This window comes from Mytilus californianus, unplaced genomic scaffold (genome assembly GCF_021869535.1).
Source record: "Mytilus californianus isolate M0D057914Y unplaced genomic scaffold, xbMytCali1.0.p SCAF_8, whole genome shotgun sequence".
NCBI lineage: Eukaryota > Metazoa > Mollusca > Bivalvia > Mytilida > Mytilidae > Mytilus > Mytilus californianus.
Window position 1 is genome coordinate 10683849 of NW_026262734.1, and position 16804 is coordinate 10700652.

Genomic DNA, 16804 nt, shown 5'->3' on the forward strand with positions numbered 1-16804 from the left:
TTTCTGTTTTATCTTTCAATATGCCAACCGAGATCGCATTAAAAAAAAAGAGGAAACATCAGCGTAAAAATTTAAATAATTGAATAAGAATGTGTTATTATAATAGACTACCGGAACTCGAGCAAAACATTTCCCTAAATTGATTATTTGTTTTACGCCGAAAAAAAACCGACACTTCAATTATTTGCTGTTTTCCACCTTTGATCATGTAGATGAAAATTGGTCAATAGTAACCTGGACCTAGAATTCCGACCTACATTGTATATCGGTCTATGCTATTTTCCCTCCATACCGCATGCTTTGCGGAAAAGCGCAATATATTTGGTCTGACCAAGTCGTGATTTATCGTATTACCCCCGAAGTCTACCGGGCAGTTCCAAACAATTCCAGCTAAAGACTTTATATATAAAAAAAATCTATACTACTTACTAGGTTCAGGAAAAGTTGGGATTGTAATTTTAAAACTCGGCCCAGTACACAGGGACGCTATATTAGTCGGTGATATTGGCAAACTTTAACTTCTGTCTTAATTTTTGGCATGCGTTTTTTTAAAGGGAAGCTAATAACATGAATAAGGAATGTTCTTGATTTAAAAAAATGAAAGTGGAGTGTGTCATTGCGGCAAAAAATATGAATGAAAATTTTCTTAATGATGTGTGGACATGTGTTTGACCCACCTGCTGCAAAGAAAAGTAATTATCGGTCTATGATGATAATAAGAAAGGCAGTGGCTATTTTGCCAGCTCTGATTAGAATAATCCTTATTCAAACCGGCAAAATAGCCTATTTCTATAGAAATGGCTATTTTACCGGCACCAGCAAAAAAGTGAATTTTTTATTTTGTAGGTTCTTTGTAAAGAGTGAAATTTAATATTTTATTTACTTTTGAAAGTACTATGAAAAATTATGTGCACTGTCAACATAAAATAAAATAATTACTGATTTATCAGTAGTTATCAAAATAAGAAAACTGCTAACAATATTTGAGACACGTGTAATCGTTTGAGAACGTAACATTTATCAGTCAAAGTATAAATAACTATTAAGAATTTATAACAAGAAAAAAAAAAACAAAATAAAAATATTGAGCATCCATTTGTTGCAATGAAATCAGATCTAAACATGTAGTTGAAATTATTTCTAAAATCAGTCAGTAACAGTCTAATGCTACATATATGCATAAGAATAAAATCTCAGATTTTTTAACTGTGTGTTATAAAAAAATAAAAAGTTAAAAATCTCATTGCATCATAAACATTATTCAATATAACAAAGTCAATCACATAGCTTAAAAAATCAAAAATGTTTCAATTAAACTTGCTTTTGGAATAATAGTTATTTATTTGAGTTGCATATATGTGTAAACACAATAGTTTTTAACTTGACTTCCGCTTACCTAATGCCAGCAAAATAACATATTTTCTATTTTTCCAGCATGGGTTACAAATTCACTGTATTGCTGTTGCCGGTAAAATAGCCATTTCTATAGAAATTGAAGGCTTGAATTAAGATATTTTAATCAGAGCCGGCAAAATAGCCACTGCCAATAAGAAAAAAATGATATTTTTTTTAACTGGACTTTTAAATTTGAACTTTGGTTGATAGTTGTTTCATTGGCAATCATACCACATCTCCTTATTTTTATATCGTATGGTTAACATGGGTATAGAAATATGACTTTCCTAATCCGACAGATAACCTTTGCTTAGACAGGGAGTTCATACAGCTGGATGTATAAGTACGCAGCCTCGTAGGGTAAAAAGGGGGAATTTAGCCCATACCCAACATAGATTGTCCATTCATTTGGCAGTCCATATATCTAGCCCCTCCTACTTTGCAGAACCTTCATATGGCACTTATCATCCATATGTTCTCACTCGTATGCTTGAAATATTTGCCAGTGAACGTTCAGCAAGCACAAATTAAAGTTTTATTTTGTGTGCAACTATAAACAAAAGAACGTCATTTCTGGTCCTTTTATCATACTAGGAGTTGACTACGCGGTATGGGTTTTGGTCATTGCTGAAGGCCGTACGTACGGTGACCTATAGTTGTTATCTTTTATGTAATTTGGTCTCTGGTGGAGAGTTGCAGATTTTTTAAACAGTCCAGTCAGACTTAAGTTTAATTGGGGTAGTAAAGGGTAATTTTCGTGCATCGTGTTTATTATTTTAATTGACGATCAATTACTTTACTTTTTTTTTTTTACGTTCGGTTGTGCAAGACGGGTGCCTCGTTCAAAGTGTTCCCACAACTTAATTATACGTGCTTCGAGATTAAAAGAGCTTATTTGCCATGCTTCGAGATTTACAGCGCTTGTTTTCCGTGCTTGCTAAATTTAAAAGTCTTTCGTTTGGGAAGTCCATAAAAAAGAAATCGGAAATAATTTGATGATTTTCATTATAGATTTTGGGACTTCAAACATTATATACTATTATATACTTGCCAGTTAAAGGTTTTCAACCTATGATATGCGTTCATTATAGTACTTTTTTTTTTATTTATCATGCAACGTTCATCATCGGGACGAAATTATTACACGTTCACCGTGAAATTTGTATTCCTTCATTGTTTTTAACGTTTTTTCCGTGCAAGTACCACCTTTTACCACCCCTTTTAACCTTAACTAACTAGCAACGAATATTATTTTTAATTTAATTTAATCAAACTCAACCCACTACACATTAAAAATCCAAATCCCTAAGCCAACAGTACTTATTTGTTTTTCTCAATTTTTTCTTCAAAAGTTGACTTGTTACTCATGAAAATAAGATTTCCGTGAGGTCATTTTAAGTCCCTGGAAATTGCGAGAATTCAGGATTTTGCACCTCAAGCGGTCTCCTGTCACGGAATAGAAGTTCCTTCTTAATACAAGTTCCAAGAGGAAAAAATATTCTGGAATATTATTTCCACAGGACTAAATATTACAGTATATGTTCCTAACGGAATAAATGGTATAGAATATTTGTTCCAACAGGAATAGATATTATGACATTGTTTATAACAAAGTTTGCAGTGGAACTTCTGTTAGGCGGAACAAATATACTTTGACACCAAACCCCCTGCCGTTTGACTTACTCCTCCGGCATTGAGTACACATCATATTGGCCTAGCTACGCCCCTGCAGGTTGTTAGTTTTCTCATTAGAATTGTTTTACATTTGTCATTTCGAGGCCTTTTATATTGGACTATGCAGTATAGGTTTTACTCATTGTTGAAGGCCATAATGGCCCATATGGTGACCTTGAGTTGTTTATTTTTGTGTCATTTGGTCTCTTGTGGAGAGTTCTCTCATTTACAATCATACCACATCTTCTTATTTAATATTTCAATACATTCATTTAATAATCATTCCATACACCAAATATAGTTGACTTATTGATTACACAATGTAGCATATTAAAAGAGGACTTACCATTGACCAATGAACCATGAAAATGTGGTCAATGACAACTGCCAGACAGACATGTACTCCTTACATTTGTGAATCATTGCATACAACAAATATAGTTTATCTACTTCTTTTAGTATTAGAAAAACAGACAAAATAAACTGATTCGCTGAGCACAGCTGGATACGCCCGCAGAGGTCCAACCCTGAACAGTTGTAGCAAAAATGGACACAATATTCAAGCTTGATACAGGTCTGAATTTGGATTGTAATTAAATATTTGATATATTATAGGTTTCTGAATAAATGTAGTCAAAGAACTTGAAATTGGTTATATGAAAGATTTCTTGCTGTTGTGCAATACACTGTGCTGTTGCGTAAATCTGTTGTCAGACTATAAACAAATAAAATCTTATAACTCGGAAACATAAAATCGAAAATTTATAAAAATCAAAAGGGAGCTTACAAAAATAGATATAAACATTTTACCAAAGTTTCATAAAAAATGCTGAAAGCTTCAGCATTTTTGAGTTCAGCATTTTTGAGTTATTGTCCAAAAACTGGAAAATCCCCCTTTTTGTAATGAATTAAACCCCATAAATCGGAAACGTATGGTTTGAAATTTATAAAAATGAAAAGGGAGCTCATGTTGATAGAAATAAACAATTCACCAAAGTTTCTTGCAAATTGGTGAAATTGTTTTTGAGTTATTGTCTGAAAACTGGAAAATCCCCCCTTTTTTAATGAATAAAACCCCAAAACTTGGAAATGGTAAATCCGAAATTTATAAAAAACAAAAGGGAGCTCATGTCAATAGATATGAACAATTCACAAAAGTTTCATGCAAATTGGTGAAATTGTTTTTGAGTTAATGTCCGAAAACTGGAAAAATCCCCCCTTTTTTTATGAATAAAACCCCAAAACTCGGAAATGATAAATCTGAAATTTATAAAAAACGAAAGGGAGTTCACGTCAATAGATATAAACAATTCACCAAAGTTTCATGCATATTGGTTAAAGCGTTTTTGAATTAATGTCCGACATGTTGACGACGGTCAACGGTATACCATAATACGTCCCGTAAACGGGCGTATAAACACAAAAACTTGACATTGACAAATGACCTATTGCTAACAGTATCTGATAAACAACCTATTATGGTTTTCTTTTATAAATTTTGACTTGGATGGAGAGTTGTCTCATTGGCACTCATACCACATCTTCTTATATCTAATCAGGTAACTTTAATCTTGATCACTGATCCATGAAATGAGGTTGAAATCTTTGTTGCAATCTCTATCAATCTGAGTGCATATCTAATTTTACAAAACCATATTTACCTGATTTCAGTAATCTTGATCATTGTGATAGGTAATGAGGTTGTCAGTTAGTGAGACACAAGTTTTTCCAGACAATATATAATTAGTTTGATTGTTTTGTTTGGTTGCTGTCTCATTGAACAAAACTATATATTCTTTTTCTCCTTTTATCCCGAAAATATAACTTTTGAAATAGAAAATGAAAAGCATATGGATGGACAAAAAATGCCAAATGATGTAAAATAATTCAAATGACCATTTGGGTCAGTGAGGTAAAAGATGAGAGAAAGGCATGTGCATTTACCACAACTGTCACTTGGTATTATGATTTCCAAAATCTACAAATCTCATTAGCTACATTCTGTATTAAAGACAACTGCATATATTGCAGTTTGCATATCATGAATCATGTTTGCAGCAAAATTAACTCAAGCAGCAAAAATAAATTAAAACAGCTCTATTAAAATTCATTCTTTGAAACATTTTTGATTTTTATTCCTCAAATGTCTATGAGATCAAATTTATAAAACATTTATTAACATTGTTATTTTCAATATACTAGTAATTGTTGACATGTATACATCATGTACATGTACAATCATTAATTGATCAGCTCCATATTTTCATAATTTTTATATCAATATTCTTCTCTTCAGTGTTTTTTTTATATGACTCAATAATCTATTCATCATTGGGACATGTAGGTACATGTACAGTAGGTCCTTTTGATCTTGGATTTTTTTTATTTATTTTGACAGCACTTAGCATATAGTTCCAAATTATAGTTTATCTTGGCTTCTTAAGTGGATTCTGAACACATTGCATATAGACACCAAGTGTAGATGATCTTGGGTTCTCATATGGATTCTGACAGTACTTTGATTATACATGTAGTTCCGAGTATTGTTGATCTTGGCTTATAATGTTGTTCTTAAGTTTAAGCACTTTACATATATAGTTCCCAATTGCAAGACAAGATGATCCTGACTTCTCATGTAAATTATGTCGGTACTTTGCCAATAGTTTCCAAGTAAAGTTGAACATTCCAGGATCTTTTACAACAAATCACTACTTCGTCTTACATGTACTTGAAGCCTGAAATTAAATGTGAGAGTAATTCTGTCAGAAAATCAACCATGATTGACATTTAAATGCATAACGTAATGCAGTGTAGTTCATATTTTAAAACTAGAGGCTCCAAGGAGCCTGTATCGCTCACCTGATATTTTTGTTCACAATTGATGCATGAAATAATGCAACCATTATTACTTTTGCTTTAGTTTCAGAGATATAAGCCAAAAACTGCATTTTACCCCTATGTTCTATTTTTAGCCATGTAAGCCATGTTGGTTGGCAGGCAGGGTCATCAAACATATTTTTTTAAACTAGATACCCTTATGATGATTATGGCCAAGTTAAGTTAAATTTGTCTCAGTAGTTTCAGAGAAGATTTTTGTAAAAGATAACAAAAATTTTTAAAAATTGTTTAATATTGACTTTGAAGGGCAATAACTCCTTAAGGTAGATCATAGGTATATATTTCCTCTGATAGAATTTTTTTATACGTTGACAAAATAAAGATTTTTTTATGCTTTTTCCAAAAATATAATAAAAAATATGGGTCACCGTGCTATTTTTCAAGCTACGGGTCGTACGAAATTGCCCAAATTTGCTTAGATTGATCATGCAAAAACACATTTTTGTGCATAAAAAGAAATCTATGAGATAGAATTTTGAAATAAAATATGAGAAGATAGGTTTTATAATATGCTTTAGGAAAATAAAAAGAAAAAATGGTGTCACCGAACTTGTTTTCTTGCTACAAGTAAAAAATTCAAATTTCCCTATCAGTCCAGTATAAATTTTTTACTAAAGGAGTTATCTCCCCTTAAATGGCCAAGTTGAAAAAATGATTCTGAAAACACAAATATTTGGTATTTATTTAAACATTTTGAATAATGCAATAAATCACCAAGTTTTCTTTCATCAAATAAACAGTCTAACCTATAAATTGCCTATCTGTCTCCAAATTTGCAGATTTGGGCAAAGATCTAGACCGATTGTGTACTGCAATTGTACAATCCAAGATGGCGGTATACCATGAATCTACCTTAAGGGGTTAATTGACAATTTTGGTCATGTTGACTTATTTGTAGATCTTACTTTGCTGAACATTATTGCTGTTTACAGTTTATCGCTATCTATAATAATATTCAAGATAATAACCAAAAACTGCACAATTTCCTTAAATTACCAACTAAGGGGTAGCAACCCAACAGCACGTTGTCGGACTCATCTAAAAATTTTGGGGCAGATAGATCTTAATCTAATGAACATTTTTATCCCATGTTAGATTTGCTCTAAATGTTTAGTTTCATTGATATAAGCCAGAAAATGTATTTTACCCCTACATGTATGTTCTATTTCTAAGCCATGTCTGTCATGTTGAATGGCAGGCAGGGTCATCAGACACATTTTTTAAACTAGATACCTTTATGATGATTGTGGCCAAGTTTGGTTAGAATTCATTGGGCCAGGTGAGCTAAAAAATGATTTGTGACAATCAATAATGAGCAAACAAAATAAAATTACATGCACAGCAAGTATAAATAATGATTTTGTTTTTACATATTGAATACAGACTTCTCGGGTCAACCAAATTATGTTGAGGTTACTTGTACCCTGTTTGGAATAAGGGATACACAAATTTTGTATTTAAAAATGCTAAGCACAAAACAATAATGAACTTTTCAACTAAATTGTATGTGTTATTTGGTAAATTAAATAAGCCCTACAATGTATGTTTAAACCTGATACTTGACCTTAAGAATTTTTTATTATACCAAAGAGAGAGAAGGGGGGGGGGGGGGGGGTAATTGTAAACAAATTATGATCAAGACGAATCCATCAATAAAATGTATTGCCTCGTACTGTAGGGGTAAAAATTTACAAATTAGATCATTTATATTCCCAAGAAAACAAATAAAACAATCAAACTCTTGACAGGGGTAAGGGAACAAACATTGGAATGAGGGATCAGGAAGAGGGAGTCAGTGGGCGGGAAAAGGGGGTATTGGGTCTGTTAGCTTGGTCTCAAGTGAAAATAAAAGTAACTAGTTTGGTAGAAGCTGAGGGTAGAAGTAAATCTTATAAAGATTATAAATAGAAAAGACCAGATAATTGTTTTTAACAGCCTGTGCCCTTTGATCTTGTGTGTGTCACTTTATTTTTAAACAATAAAATAAACTCAATATATCTTTATTTTATCATAATTTAGAACTATACTAACTAAAGCACGATTAAAAAAAGGAAGGGTGCAAACAGACCCAGGGTGCGAACGTGTGGGGTGCGAATGTAAAAGGGTGCGAATGTAAAAGGGGGTGAACGTGAATGCGAGCTAACATGATTTTGGGTGAAAGGACCAGAATTGGAATAGAGGGGGATGAATATTCTGGGAAATATATTTGGCCAATTTTTTGTCTGGGAGCAAGGAGGATGGAAGTGGAAGTAGGGGGGAAATATTTTAGATTAAAAGAGAAGGGAAATGGGAGTTGGGGATATGGAGTGGAATCATGGACCCCTGTCCGAGGGCAGTTATAAAGGTACCCCCACATTAGACGTTAACGATAAATATTTTACTCGATTTGACCCTAACGTAGCTACGAAATTAGATTTTACAAATGACGATTAAAGATCAAGATTCATTTCAGCCTTACGGTAGCGCAAAAAGGACATTTGACGATGATTTGTGATGCTTGGCAGTAAAGGTCATTCATACCCTGTCCATCCCCTCGATATTTTTCCCAACAGGCTATACATGTTCACAACTTGCCTGTTAAGGATCAAATAAACACATAAATAAGATACCAGCCATAACGATTATACATAGAACAGAAATTTAGCCATGCAAGGTTTCAGGCGCAGAGATTTTCTACAGTAGCAAGTATTTTGAGACAACCCCCCCTTTGTATTTTGTGATACTGATAACATTTGGCTGCCTAAAATATTAGAATCTGTTTTCTTATGTAATGACTCTACCTGCATCGTTGTCCATTCGTCACTTTGCCTGTTATTCATGTACATGGTCGTATTCATCAGTGGTGTAGGCTGATCCACAATGACGACCCTGAAATTTCCGTTGTGCGATTATGGCGCCAATGTAGAGGGAAACAACTCGCGCCAGACAAAATTACCGTATTTCTCCAAAATAATCAAAATTTCGCTTTTTTTTATAACAAACAGTTATATGTTGATCACATTTATATTCAGCTATCGTCCATTGATATAATTGCAATCATTATTTTAATAAAGCCATCAATAAAGAATTCACAACAAAGTAATTATTGGAGTGCATTGAAATCAGACCTCATGGGGTAGAGGGGTTAAACAAAAGTCCGTAACTTTTTTAAAAGCCTGGTGACCCCCATTTTATTTTACCTTAAAATGCTCGAAAAGTTCATAGCTTTGACATATCCGTTTTTTAAAAAAATCTACCGGGGAAATTTTACGAAAAATTGATTTAACCTGAGACTACTATAACACATGTGTTATAGTAGTCTCAGATTTAACCAATATTTTTAGCCTTAAACTGAAATTAGAAAATGCAAAATTTAGACATAAATCTGTAAATAAATGGACTTTTAGGTCTAAAACAACCAAGGGGAAACGTTTACATTTCAAATTTTAATGTTTTTTCACATAATAATCATATTGACATGGTTCTAAAAGTCTTTGAATTTGGTGTAGCCGTTATTGTTGAAAGGGTGGAAATGTTTGGAAATAGGGTCAAAATCGCACATTTCGCTTCAATTTGAGGGGAAAACGAGCCTAGTGACCCCCTTTTTTCCTTTCATTTTTGGATTCAGCATAAAAAGATCTACAAAATAAGGATAGGATTGACGTTGATACAACGTTGATTTTACGTTGATCAACGCTACAACCAAATTTCAACATATTTTTGACGTTGGTTCAACGTTGTGTGCACGCTGGGATTTTTATTACTTGACACAAATAAATTGATCATCATATATATGAATATAATTTAAATTTATGTTTACTGTTAGCGTTGGTTTGGCTTTGTCGAGTCACTGATTCGGCTCTGAAGGAACTTTTCCAAATATGGGGTAGAGGTCTATAATATCCGTATAAAGAATCGTAAGTTCGTAATGAAATAATGACTAAAATATGTGGTATGATTGCCAATGAGACAACTATACATCAGATTTCAAATGACGAAGTTAAAAGGATATGTCTTTGTTTACATACAATATATTGATATATACAATGTTGTCAGTCGTATAAAAATAGATTACAGGTAAGAAAAAATTCCTAAACAATACTTATAAATGGGACATAACTCCTGTTTGAAAAAAGGTATTACCTAAAAAAAATAAGTAAATATCCTTTTATGTCAAACAAGAAGAACCATTTGCCCATATATGGAAAGAAGCAAAACGGTGGTCAGAACTCAGAAAAAGCAATGTTTGTTATAAATTGGATAGTTATTCAATAGATTGACATAAACTTTAAGGAGAATTACAAGCATTCGTGTTGCTTTACATTAAGGTAAAAAATCTGGTAATTAATTACTATTATTTTTTATGCTTCATAAACAAATTGAAATATACATTTATTTCTCCCATACAAGGGTGGACAAAGTTCAGTGTGGATAGTACCCCCATAGCAATTAATTCTTTTATTATTGTTAGTATGTTTAAAAGTGTTTTCTTCAGCGAGTTTACGAATGGTGGTGCCACCAGCAGATGTGTTCTGACGAAAGATTTTCTGTGTCCTTCTCAGAAGGTTCTATGCTAAACTGTGTTCAACGATAACAGCCGTTGCATATCATGAATCATGTTTGCAGCAAAATTAACTCAAGCAGCAAAAATAAATTAAAACAGCTCTATTAAAATTCATTCTTTGAAACATTTTTGATTTTTATTCCTCAAATGTCTATGAGATCAAATTTATAAAACATTTATTAACATTGTTATTTTCAATATACTAGTAATTGTTGACATGTATACATCATGTACATGTACAATCATTAATTGATCAGCTCCATATTTTCATAATTTTTATATCAATATTCTTCTCTTCAGTGTTTTTTTTATATGACTCAATAATCTATTCATCATTGGGACATGTAGGTACATGTACAGTAGGTCCTTTTGATCTTGGATTTTTTTTATTTATTTTGACAGCACTTAGCATATAGTTCCAAATTATAGTTTATCTTGGCTTCTTAAGTGGATTCTGAACACATTGCATATAGACACCAAGTGTAGATGATCTTGGGTTCTCATATGGATTCTGACAGTACTTTGATTATACATGTAGTTCCGAGTATTGTTGATCTTGGCTTATAATGTTGTTCTTAAGTTTAAGCACTTTACATATATAGTTCCCAATTGCAAGACAAGATGATCCTGACTTCTCATGTAAATTATGTCGGTACTTTGCCAATAGTTTCCAAGTAAAGTTGAACATTCCAGGATCTTTTACAACAAATCACTACTTCGTCTTACATGTACTTGAAGCCTGAAATTAAATGTGAGAGTAATTCTGTCAGAAAATCAACCATGATTGACATTTAAATGCATAACGTAATGCAGTGTAGTTCATATTTTAAAACTAGAGGCTCCAAGGAGCCTGTATCGCTCACCTGATATTTTTGTTCACAATTGATGCATGAAATAATGCAACCATTATTACTTTTGCTTTAGTTTCAGAGATATAAGCCAAAAACTGCATTTTACCCCTATGTTCTATTTTTAGCCATGTAAGCCATGTTGGTTGGCAGGCAGGGTCATCAAACATATTTTTTTAAACTAGATACCCTTATGATGATTATGGCCAAGTTAAGTTAAATTTGTCTCAGTAGTTTCAGAGAAGATTTTTGTAAAAGATAACAAAAATTTTTAAAAATTGTTTAATATTGACTTTGAAGGGCAATAACTCCTTAAGGTAGATCATAGGTATATATTTCCTCTGATAGAATTTTTTTATACGTTGACAAAATAAAGATTTTTTTATGCTTTTTCCAAAAATATAATAAAAAATATGGGTCACCGTGCTATTTTTCAAGCTACGGGTCGTACGAAATTGCCCAAATTTGCTTAGATTGATCATGCAAAAACACATTTTTGTGCATAAAAAGAAATCTATGAGATAGAATTTTGAAATAAAATATGAGAAGATAGGTTTTATAATATGCTTTAGGAAAATAAAAAGAAAAAATGGTGTCACCGAACTTGTTTTCTTGCTACAAGTAAAAAATTCAAATTTCCCTATCAGTCCAGTATAAATTTTTTACTAAAGGAGTTATCTCCCCTTAAATGGCCAAGTTGAAAAAATGATTCTGAAAACACAAATATTTGGTATTTATTTAAACATTTTGAATAATGCAATAAATCACCAAGTTTTCTTTCATCAAATAAACAGTCTAACCTATAAATTGCCTATCTGTCTCCAAATTTGCAGATTTGGGCAAAGATCTAGACCGATTGTGTACTGCAATTGTACAATCCAAGATGGCGGTATACCATGAATCTACCTTAAGGGGTTAATTGACAATTTTGGTCATGTTGACTTATTTGTAGATCTTACTTTGCTGAACATTATTGCTGTTTACAGTTTATCGCTATCTATAATAATATTCAAGATAATAACCAAAAACTGCACAATTTCCTTAAATTACCAACTAAGGGGTAGCAACCCAACAGCACGTTGTCGGACTCATCTAAAAATTTTGGGGCAGATAGATCTTAATCTAATGAACATTTTTATCCCATGTTAGATTTGCTCTAAATGTTTAGTTTCATTGATATAAGCCAGAAAATGTATTTTACCCCTACATGTATGTTCTATTTCTAAGCCATGTCTGTCATGTTGAATGGCAGGCAGGGTCATCAGACACATTTTTTAAACTAGATACCTTTATGATGATTGTGGCCAAGTTTGGTTAGAATTCATTGGGCCAGGTGAGCTAAAAAATGATTTGTGACAATCAATAATGAGCAAACAAAATAAAATTACATGCACAGCAAGTATAAATAATGATTTTGTTTTTACATATTGAATACAGACTTCTCGGGTCAACCAAATTATGTTGAGGTTACTTGTACCCTGTTTGGAATAAGGGATACACAAATTTTGTATTTAAAAATGCTAAGCACAAAACAATAATGAACTTTTCAACTAAATTGTATGTGTTATTTGGTAAATTAAATAAGCCCTACAATGTATGTTTAAACCTGATACTTGACCTTAAGAATTTTTTATTATACCAAAGAGAGAGAAGGGGGGGGGGGGGGGGGTAATTGTAAACAAATTATGATCAAGACGAATCCATCAATAAAATGTATTGCCTCGTACTGTAGGGGTAAAAATTTACAAATTAGATCATTTATATTCCCAAGAAAACAAATAAAACAATCAAACTCTTGACAGGGGTAAGGGAACAAACATTGGAATGAGGGATCAGGAAGAGGGAGTCAGTGGGCGGGAAAAGGGGGTATTGGGTCTGTTAGCTTGGTCTCAAGTGAAAATAAAAGTAACTAGTTTGGTAGAAGCTGAGGGTAGAAGTAAATCTTATAAAGATTATAAATAGAAAAGACCAGATAATTGTTTTTAACAGCCTGTGCCCTTTGATCTTGTGTGTGTCACTTTATTTTTAAACAATAAAATAAACTCAATATATCTTTATTTTATCATAATTTAGAACTATACTAACTAAAGCACGATTAAAAAAAGGAAGGGTGCAAACAGACCCAGGGTGCGAACGTGTGGGGTGCGAATGTAAAAGGGTGCGAATGTAAAAGGGGGTGAACGTGAATGCGAGCTAACATGATTTTGGGTGAAAGGACCAGAATTGGAATAGAGGGGGATGAATATTCTGGGAAATATATTTGGCCAATTTTTTGTCTGGGAGCAAGGAGGATGGAAGTGGAAGTAGGGGGGAAATATTTTAGATTAAAAGAGAAGGGAAATGGGAGTTGGGGATATGGAGTGGAATCATGGACCCCTGTCCGAGGGCAGTTATAAAGGTACCCCCACATTAGACGTTAACGATAAATATTTTACTCGATTTGACCCTAACGTAGCTACGAAATTAGATTTTACAAATGACGATTAAAGATCAAGATTCATTTCAGCCTTACGGTAGCGCAAAAAGGACATTTGACGATGATTTGTGATGCTTGGCAGTAAAGGTCATTCATACCCTGTCCATCCCCTCGATATTTTTCCCAACAGGCTATACATGTTCACAACTTGCCTGTTAAGGATCAAATAAACACATAAATAAGATACCAGCCATAACGATTATACATAGAACAGAAATTTAGCCATGCAAGGTTTCAGGCGCAGAGATTTTCTACAGTAGCAAGTATTTTGAGACAACCCCCCCTTTGTATTTTGTGATACTGATAACATTTGGCTGCCTAAAATATTAGAATCTGTTTTCTTATGTAATGACTCTACCTGCATCGTTGTCCATTCGTCACTTTGCCTGTTATTCATGTACATGGTCGTATTCATCAGTGGTGTAGGCTGATCCACAATGACGACCCTGAAATTTCCGTTGTGCGATTATGGCGCCAATGTAGAGGGAAACAACTCGCGCCAGACAAAATTACCGTATTTCTCCAAAATAATCAAAATTTCGCTTTTTTTTATAACAAACAGTTATATGTTGATCACATTTATATTCAGCTATCGTCCATTGATATAATTGCAATCATTATTTTAATAAAGCCATCAATAAAGAATTCACAACAAAGTAATTATTGGAGTGCATTGAAATCAGACCTCATGGGGTAGAGGGGTTAAACAAAAGTCCGTAACTTTTTTAAAAGCCTGGTGACCCCCATTTTATTTTACCTTAAAATGCTCGAAAAGTTCATAGCTTTGACATATCCGTTTTTTAAAAAAATCTACCGGGGAAATTTTACGAAAAATTGATTTAACCTGAGACTACTATAACACATGTGTTATAGTAGTCTCAGATTTAACCAATATTTTTAGCCTTAAACTGAAATTAGAAAATGCAAAATTTAGACATAAATCTGTAAATAAATGGACTTTTAGGTCTAAAACAACCAAGGGGAAACGTTTACATTTCAAATTTTAATGTTTTTTCACATAATAATCATATTGACATGGTTCTAAAAGTCTTTGAATTTGGTGTAGCCGTTATTGTTGAAAGGGTGGAAATGTTTGGAAATAGGGTCAAAATCGCACATTTCGCTTCAATTTGAGGGGAAAACGAGCCTAGTGACCCCCTTTTTTCCTTTCATTTTTGGATTCAGCATAAAAAGATCTACAAAATAAGGATAGGATTGACGTTGATACAACGTTGATTTTACGTTGATCAACGCTACAACCAAATTTCAACATATTTTTGACGTTGGTTCAACGTTGTGTGCACGCTGGGATTTTTATTACTTGACACAAATAAATTGATCATCATATATATGAATATAATTTAAATTTATGTTTACTGTTAGCGTTGGTTTGGCTTTGTCGAGTCACTGATTCGGCTCTGAAGGAACTTTTCCAAATATGGGGTAGAGGTCTATAATATCCGTATAAAGAATCGTAAGTTCGTAATGAAATAATGACTAAAATATGTGGTATGATTGCCAATGAGACAACTATACATCAGATTTCAAATGACGAAGTTAAAAGGATATGTCTTTGTTTACATACAATATATTGATATATACAATGTTGTCAGTCGTATAAAAATAGATTACAGGTAAGAAAAAATTCCTAAACAAAACTTATAAATGGGACATAACTCCTGTTTGAAAAAAGGTATTACCTAAAAAAAATAAGTAAATATCCTTTTATGTCAAACAAGAAGAACCATTTGCCCATATATGGAAAGAAGCAAAACGGTGGTCAGAACTCAGAAAAAGCAATGTTTGTTATAAATTGGATAGTTATTCAATAGATTGACATAAACTTTAAGGAGAATTACAAGCATTCGTGTTGCTTTACATTAAGGTAAAAAATCTGGTAATTAATTACTATTATTTTTTATGCTTCATAAACAAATTGAAATATACATTTATTTCTCCCATACAAGGGTGGACAAAGTTCAGTGTGGATAGTACCCCCATAGCAATTAATTCTTTTATTATTGTTAGTATGTTTAAAAGTGTTTTCTTCAGCGAGTTTACGAATGGTGGTGCCACCAGCAGATGTGTTCTGACGAAAGATTTTCTGTGTCCTTCTCAGAAGGTTCTATGCTAAACTGTGTTCAACGATAACAGCCGTCTTGGAATTCAGACCAGTAGCAAAAAACTCATCTGAAATATACATATTGTCATTTATTGTATCAGTGGCGGATCCAGGGGAAAGGGGGGGGGGGGGGGGGTCCGGGGGTTGGGACTCCCCCCCTTTATTACCATCAATGCTTTTGAATGGAGAAATGGTTGGAACCCCTTTATCCAGGGTTGGAACCCCCCCTTTAAAAATGGCTGGATCCGCCCCTGTGTATAGTTGGTTATAATGAGTCTATAATATTCGAGACTTTACTTTTGTAGGATAAACTATTTGCATGGGTTTCCCACATAATTATATCATAAATTATGTTCCACAGTAGTGACCATCCTTGTTCATGTTGTTTCGATTACAAAAACTCAAAATTCTAATATGATGTCCTGCTTCAGCGTTGTAAGCAACAACGTGATATTCAGCGCAGAATCACAGATGCGCATATTTATGGCTTACAGTTTACCTCCCACGTAAATCCACATGTTATGAGGGGGTGGACAGCTATTGAGGGAGATGGGAGGTTGGGGTGGGAGGAAGGGGGCCGAGAGGTGTAGATAAATACTGGTACGACGTAAATATAAATAGGACACAAAATACCTACGTTTAAAAAAACAAGGACGTATATATAATTAACTAACAAACACAAACACAAAAAAAAAAAAAAAAAAAAATGTAGAAAAACAGGTAAAAAAGTTTTCAACTTCTAATTTTTACTTCTTAATTTCAATATTAAATAAAATTTAATAGCATATATGATCTTCTAGTTTTATTAGCCACAAAAGGACATTTTCTGTCTTTGATCTAACATGTGA